At 42.8% G+C, this 6697-nt stretch overlaps 1 non-coding gene across 1 annotated transcript; it reads right to left on the reverse strand.

The window, feature by feature from the left end:
- Positions 1 to 484: 484 nt before the first annotated feature.
- LOC136327847 (U6 spliceosomal RNA) lies at positions 485 to 591 on the reverse strand. The gene has a single exon (XR_010729908.1). It is a non-coding gene; the product is annotated as a U6 spliceosomal RNA (small nuclear RNA).
- Positions 592 to 6697: the final 6106 nt, after the last annotated feature.

Below are 6697 nucleotides of genomic sequence, written 5' to 3' on the forward strand. Positions count from 1 at the left end.
GGTACCTACCATATTCATTGTAGTACCCTATCTTATGAGTATTTCTGCACTTCATCGTCCTTTGCTACTGTTAATCTCCATCCTCTCCCCCCTTATTTTCCTTTGTTGTCACAGTTTAAGTTTGGTTTTATTGTGTTCTTGGTGGAGCTGTTACTTGTGGTGTTGTTTTCTTTTGTTCTTTGAATCTGGTTGGAAAACCCCCTTTAGTATTTCCTGGAGTGGGGGCTTTCTGCTGATAAATTCTCTCATCTTTTCTGTATTTGTGAATGTTTTTATATCTCCTTCGTACTTGAAGGATAGCTTTTTTTTTTTTTTTTTTTTTTTTAAATAAATTTTTTATTAATGGTAATGGGATGACATTAATAAATCAGGGTACATATATTCAAAGAAAACATATCTAGGTTATTTTGTCATCAAATTATGTTGCAAACCCCTCGCCCAAAGTCAGATTGTCCTCCGTCACCCTCTATCTAGTTCTCTGTGCAAAAATATGGAACGCTTCATGAATTTGCATGTCATCCTTGCACAGGGGCCATGCTAATCTTCTCTGTATCGTTCCAATTTTAGTATATGTGCTGCCGAAGCGAGCACTTGAAGGATAGCTTTGATGGGTATAGTATTCTTGGCTGAAAGTTCCTCTCTTTCAGGGCTTTAAATATTGGGGTCCACTCTCTTCTAGCTTGTAGAGTTTCTGCTGAGAAATCTGATGATAATCTAATAGGCCTTCCTTTATATGTTGTACTCTTCTTTTCCCTGGCTGCCTTGAGAATTTTTTCTTTGTCATTGGTTTGTGTCATCTTTATTATGATGTGCCTTGGAGTGGGTTTGTTGGGGTTAAGAAAACTCGGTGTTCTGTTTGCTTCTTGAATTTGAGGCTTTAGTTCTTTCCACAGGCTTGGAAAGTTCTCGCCTATTATTTGTTTGAGTATATTCTCCATTCCATTTTCTTTCTCTTCTCCCTCTGATATACCTATTATTCTTATGTTATTTTTTCTGATGGAGTCAGAAAATTCCTGAAGGGCTTTCTCGTTTTTTATTATTTTTGAGTCTCTTTCTTCTTCTCTCTGTTGTGCCTCAAGTTGTTTGTCTTCTATTTCACTAATCCTATCTTCTATCTGGCCTGTTCTATTAGCCAACCTTGTTACCTCGTTTTTCAGCTCGTGAATTGAGTTTTTCATTTCTGTTTGATTTGTTTTTATAGTTTCAATTTCCTTGGTAATATATTCTTTGTGTTCATTGAGTTGTTTTCTGATCTCCCTAAATTGCCTTTCTGTGTTTTCTTGTATATCTCTGAGTATTTTTAAGATTTCTATTTTAAATTCTCTGTCATTTAGCTCCAAGGCTTCCAATATGTTAAGTCTTTTCTCCATAGATTTTTCCACATCTATTTGTGTTACCTCTCTTTCTTTTGTATCCATAATATTCAATTTCCTCTTTCTTATTGGCATCTGAGGGTGGTCTTGTTGATAGCACTAATTAGAATTAATAAAGAGTAAAAAGTAAAAAAAAAAAAAAGGTAAAACACCCCATGAAAAAAAAACAGTAATAATTTATTATTTCCCCCTTTTTTCTTTCTTCTCTTTCCCTCCTCTCCCCTCCTCAGGGAAATATCGTCATGACCTGTGAATTATATTATGCTAAATGGAACAAAAACTGCCTATAATGGAGGGCCTGATTTGGGGTGAAGAGTTCAAGGGGCAAAAAAAGGGAGTAGGGACCTACTAAATGCAAAAAAAAAAAAAAAAAAAAAAAGGAAGAAAATCTTAGACAAGCATAAGATGATTTGCTTGTAAGTGATGGTCGACTAAGAGATATAATGAGAGGGATAAGAGGGAACCAGAAAAAAGGAGGGAAAAAAAAGAATAATAAAGAAAAAAATAAAAATAATAAGTAAAAATCTGTTGTATTAAGTGGAGCGAAGACTAAATACAATGGAGACCTTGGGTTGGGAGGAATGCTAGTGAGTTAAAAAGCAACGTAAAAAGTACCCAAAATGCCACAAAAATAAATAAACAAACAAGAAAAAAACAAAAACAAAAGCAAAAAAGAAAAATAAAGCCAAAAAAAAACCTTGAGTCCCAAATTAACTAATTTGTTCGTGATTGAGGATTAAATGGGAGGAAAGTAAAATGAGAAAAGAAAAAATGAATAGAAAGGTAAAAATAAGAAAAAGAGAAAAATGAAGGAAGAAAAAAAAAGGAAGAGAAAAAAACAAAATAAAGCAAAACAAAAAAAAAAAACCAAAAGAGGAGAGAGTGAGAGTTAAGTGTTTTGGAGTATAACCTTAAAGGAGGGTGAGGATGAAGAAGAGAAATAAAATGTAACACTCATGGGTAGTGTAGTTCAACAAAAGGGAAGCATAAGATGGGCAGAGAATAGAAGGACCGAGGTGGAGGAAATAGAAATAATAATAATAAAGGCAATAAGATAGAAGAAACAAACAACAACAACAAAAAAATTAGTGGAACAAGTTGTAAAGTCTGTGGATTTTTCTTGATTTTGAGAGGTTAACTTCTTCCTTTTTCTTTTCTCTCCCTCTTCCTGGTCAGTGACTCTGTACCCCAGGCTCTGCCCCTGTGTCACACTTAGGTAGGGATTTGCAGTTGATGGGATTCTATGGCAATGTCATATAATTGGCTTTAGTCTTGCTGGTAGTCAAGGCTTGTTGGCGTTTGCAGGGTCCAACGATGAGAGAGTTTGCTTTCCTGGAGTCTCTCTCCTAGTCCCCCCTTCCTGAATTAGCAGCCTGGTGATCCAGCTATAAGGCTGCTACTGCTTCTGCCTGGGGAGTAAGAGGCTCAAAGAGCTGGGAAATCCCCACTCTATCCCCACTCAGCGCAAGGCTTTGGGAAAGGCTCTGGCAGTCAGAGCCTCCAGTGTAATCAGGCGGGGGTGGGAGTCAATTGTTGTCAAGGTGACTGTTCAGCGCCTAGCATTCAGTTGGACCACTCAACCCAGGCTTTCCACACTTTGTAGCCTGTTTTGGCTGGGAAGAAGAGGCACTAGTCTCTGCTTGCGACTAGTGTAGTATAGATCTTATTATCTGCCAAGTCCCTCTTGTTAGCGTTTATCCCTGAATATGGAGGCTCTATCAATCAGAAGTTGCCCCCGCCCCTTTAGCGAGAGGCACTAAAAAATATCACGCCTCTTGTCTTGGATTGCTGAACTGAGAGAGATCTTATCAATTAGAACCCGTGGGTGTGCAGATTTCATGGGTTAAGCTAATTTCAGTGATTGGGGCCGCAGCTGTGCTCCCGAAGGTATTTCAGGCTGCCTGCGCGCCCCTCCCCCAAGGCTTGATTGTTAGCTTGAATGGCTGGGTGAGGTGCCCCGCCCACGGAGAGAATCTCCCAAGTAGGAAGACCGCCCTGGCTCCTCTCCCGCTCGCCCTGCTGCTGACGGCTGGGGCGCACGGGGCACAGGATAATGGGGCACCCTGGGTGTGTGGGCCAGTAGGGCGCTGTGGGCGTGTGGAATGCCCAGGGCACACGCGCGAATGGGGTGCTCCGGGCACCGGTGGCTGGGGACTCTCACTCGCAGTGCGCGTGCCGCTGGGAACGTTAGCGGTGCTCGCTCTGCAACCGGACTGGGCGCGCGCCGGCGGCTGCTCGCTGCTCCCGAGTGTGGGCAGACTCACCACAGGCGCACTCCCTCCGCGGCTTGAATGAACGTCCCTGCGGTAGCTTCCTCCACACCCTCGTCTCTCAGATTCAAGTGATAACAGTCCTTTCGTTTTCAGTTTGTGTGGAACTCCGGAATGCTCCGAGGATAAATTTTTCTGTTTCTAGTTGATAAATTTGTTGTGATTTTGGGGAGATCTGTCGGACGCGCTGCTCACGGCGCCATTTCCGTGACGTCACTTCGCTTTTTCTTTTTTTTAATCCAGTTTTGTCTGTTTTTATTCTCACTTTATTGAAATCCTGTTTTTGGTATGTTACTTAAACCCTCATTCTTTTTTTAGACTACAGGAAAAACAAACATTCTTGATATTTGGTGATTATGACAAATCTCATCTATGAGTGACCCAATTTTTTATTAATAAAATTTAATTAATATTAAATTTTTCCAGTTATTCAAATTGTATTTGGGGATCTTTCCATAAACTCTGGGTTATTATTAACATGAATTATTAATTATCAAGTAAATATCAATTAATATCAACTATAGAAGTAAATAAATGTCAAAGACTTCTGATTGATAATGATAAAATGTTAATATAATAAAAAGAGTGAACATTTATATACTTATTCATTCAATAAAGATTAAGGAGTACCTTCTCTATACCAGGTAAATAAATGTTATATTCTAGAGGAGGAATTATTACGGTCTGAATTGTATCCTCCCCAAATTAATATGTTGAAGTCCTAACCCCTGCAACTCAGGATGTGACTTTATTAGCAGAGAGTCTTCAAAGAGGTAATCAAGTAAAAATGAGGTCCCTTGGGTAGGCACCAATATGACTGGTATCCTTACAAAGGGGGAAATTTGGACACAGAGGTACATGTGGAAGTAAGATGATGTGAAGAGAGGCAGGGTAAGGAGAGAGGGCTGAAACGGCTCCTTTCCTCAAAGCCTCAGAAGGAACCAATCCTGCTGACACCTTCATTTTGGACTTCCAGCCTCCAGAACTGTGAGATCCTAATCTTCTGTTAGTTAAGTCACCCTGTCTGTGGTCCTGTGTTATAGCAAATGAATACAGGGAGAAAGAGTTCTGAGAGGGCAAACAATGAACAAGTTCAAGGAACAGAAAAGCAGCCCATTCACCTGGAGCCAAGAGGGTGAGAGAGAGAGAGAAAAGAACAAGATAAATGTGATGCATGTAAGCTTTTAACCTCTTACAAATGTAAGACATAGCTTTTACCTGAGTCCAAAGCCAGGCCTGTGAATGTGGTATGGGATAAACTACTATAAGAAAAGGAACTCGCCTGACCAGGTGGTGGTGCAGTGGATAAAGCGTTGGACTGGGATGCAGAGGACCCAGGCTTGAAACTCTGAGGTTGCCAGCTTGAGCATGGGCTTATGTGGTTTGAGCAAGGCTCACCAGCTTGAGCCCAAGGTCGCTGCCTTGAGCAGAGCAAGGGGTCACTAGGTCTGCTGAAGCTCCCAGGTCAAGGCACATGTGAGAAAGCAATCAATAAACAACTAAGGTGATGCAACAAAGAATTGATGCTTCTCATCTCTCTCCCTTCTGGTCTATCTGTCTCTATCTGTCCCTCTCTCTGCCTCTCTCTATCTCTGTCCCAAAGAATAAATAAGTAAGTAAGTAAATAAATAAATAAAAAGAAAAGGACCTCAAAGTATAATGACTAAAGTAGGATAGAAGTTTGTTTTCCTTCCAACCCATGGAGCAGAGAGAGGTCCAGATCTGTTGGGATCAGATGCTGGTAGGACAAATCCATATTTTCTTTTCTAATTTTAAAACTTATTTTCTTTTGGCCCTGGCCGGTTGGCTCAGTGGCAGAGCGTCAGCCTGGCGTGCAGAAGTCCCGAGTTCGATTCCCGGCCAGGGCACACAGGAGAGGCGCCCATCTGCTTCTCCACCCCTCCCCCTCTCCTCCCTCTCTCTCTTCTCCTCCCGCAGCGAGGCTCCATTGGAGCAAAGATGGCCCAGGCGCTGGGGATGGCTCCTTGGCCTTTGCCCCAGGTGCTAGAGTGGCTCTGGTCGTGGCAGAGCGACACCCCAGAGGGGCAGAGCATCGTCCCCTGGTGGGCAGAGCGTCGCCCCCTGGTGGGCGTGCCAGGTGGATCCCGGTCGGGCGCATGCGGGAGTCTGTCTGACTGTCTCTCCCCGTTTCTAGCTTCAGAAAAATACAAAAAAAACAAACAAACAAACTTATTTTCTTTTATTTATTGATTTTAGAAACAGGGGAAAGGAGAGAGAGAGGAACACTGGTTGGTTGTTCCACTTATTTATGCATTCGTTGGCTGATTCTTGTATGTGCCCTGATGGGGGATTGAACTTGCAACCAGGATGATGCTATAACCCACTGAGCTCCCCAGCCAGGGTCAATAGATTTAGCATTTTCAACAATTGCTTCTCTGGGCCTGAGACAATTGCTCCATTGGTGCCGCTTCCTAGCCCATCTCAGGAGGGGGAGAGAAAATGGAGGCGTGGATGCTGCCTGTATGGCTTCTGCTTTCAACCCATTGGCCAGAGCTCAGCCGCATGACCACAACTATTACCACGGAGTTTAGGATAGGGTGTCTCCAGCTAGCCCTCAACAAGTTCTATTTCTAAGAGTTCCCTGTTAACTTAGAGAGTTGTGTTTCTAAACATAAGAAAGAGGGAGTAGTCTCTGGGGAAGAGTGGCAGTCTCTGTCCTGACTTAACCTTAGTCAGCTGAGGCTGAATGCATGTTAGCTCTTCCCTCAAGTCTCCGAGATGAGAGATAACATTCTGAGTGGACTGTCACTTGCCTTCTATCATCTCGCCAAGGATTTCCCAAGAATAGCTCTGCTAATGAGATTGGTGGCCAGACAGTGGGAGCCAAGCCTGTCTCTCATGTCCAGCACAGCCCTGAAAGCATTTCCCTGCCTCACCCACAAGAACCCCTTCCCAGGCACCGTGTTTTCTGCCCTGTGGTCTTGTCTCGCATCCTTCATGCCTGCGAGCCGCCAGGGGCAGGCAGTGTATGCGTCTGGCAAGCTCTGTAGCTCTCCAGCATTCTGAGCCTTTACTGCATGTCAGAAGCATTTA

The sequence above is a fragment of the Saccopteryx bilineata genome, chromosome 2, assembly GCF_036850765.1.
Source record: "Saccopteryx bilineata isolate mSacBil1 chromosome 2, mSacBil1_pri_phased_curated, whole genome shotgun sequence".
Classification (NCBI taxonomy): Eukaryota; Metazoa; Chordata; class Mammalia; order Chiroptera; family Emballonuridae; genus Saccopteryx; species Saccopteryx bilineata.